The sequence below is a fragment of the Fulmarus glacialis genome, unplaced genomic scaffold, assembly GCF_000690835.1.
Source record: "Fulmarus glacialis isolate BGI_N327 unplaced genomic scaffold, ASM69083v1 scaffold33094, whole genome shotgun sequence".
NCBI classification, from domain to species: domain Eukaryota; kingdom Metazoa; phylum Chordata; class Aves; order Procellariiformes; family Procellariidae; genus Fulmarus; species Fulmarus glacialis.
Window position 1 is genome coordinate 704 of NW_009207940.1, and position 743 is coordinate 1,446.

The following is a 743-nucleotide window of genomic DNA, read 5'->3' on the forward strand; positions in this document are numbered from 1 at the left end:
GAGAAGATATTGGAATTCTGTTAGTTATCAGGCTAGTTAATAGTGATTGTAACTGGGTTCTTAAAAATCCTCTTCTTTTCAGCCGACTTATTCATCTAATAGCATGTACATCAACATTTAAATCCTGGGAAATTGTGAGCATTCTTAATAGAATGAGGAACAACTGTGTGATATGTAAATCTCTGATATGGTTTTAAACCCTTCAGTCTATGCTTGTGAGACAGTTTGTCAAACATTTTTTGTGGAAGCCTCCAAATGGTAGAAGTTGTAGGCATTGCCAGGGCTAGTGATGTTTACCCTTTTTTTCTTTTCCGCAAAAATGGGAGAATGTGACATACTGTTGCACAAAAAGATCAAAAAAAGCCTTCAGTCCACTGCATGAGAGGTCAACTGTGGGGTTAAATAAGCTGTGATGCTAAATAGTGAATGTACTCCTTTACTATTGAAAATTCCTTGTTCTCAGTCTTCGCTTTGTCATGTTCTTCTGAATTTGAGGAAGGGAAAAAGTATAACCATTTTAAGGTGAATGTTTTGAGTTGCGTGCGCTTTGGCAATGTTGAAATAATGTTGTCTTTAATTTTTTTTTTTTTTAGACCTTAAGGAGAGGATCTTTAGCCATGAAAGAGAAAGCTAGAATGTCTCCTAGCTGTGCATTTGTTGCAATGTGTCACCTGTGGGCATGTACTCTTTACATAAATAATCCATAGGAATATTTGGGAGGGGGGAGGGGGAAGTGGGGGAGG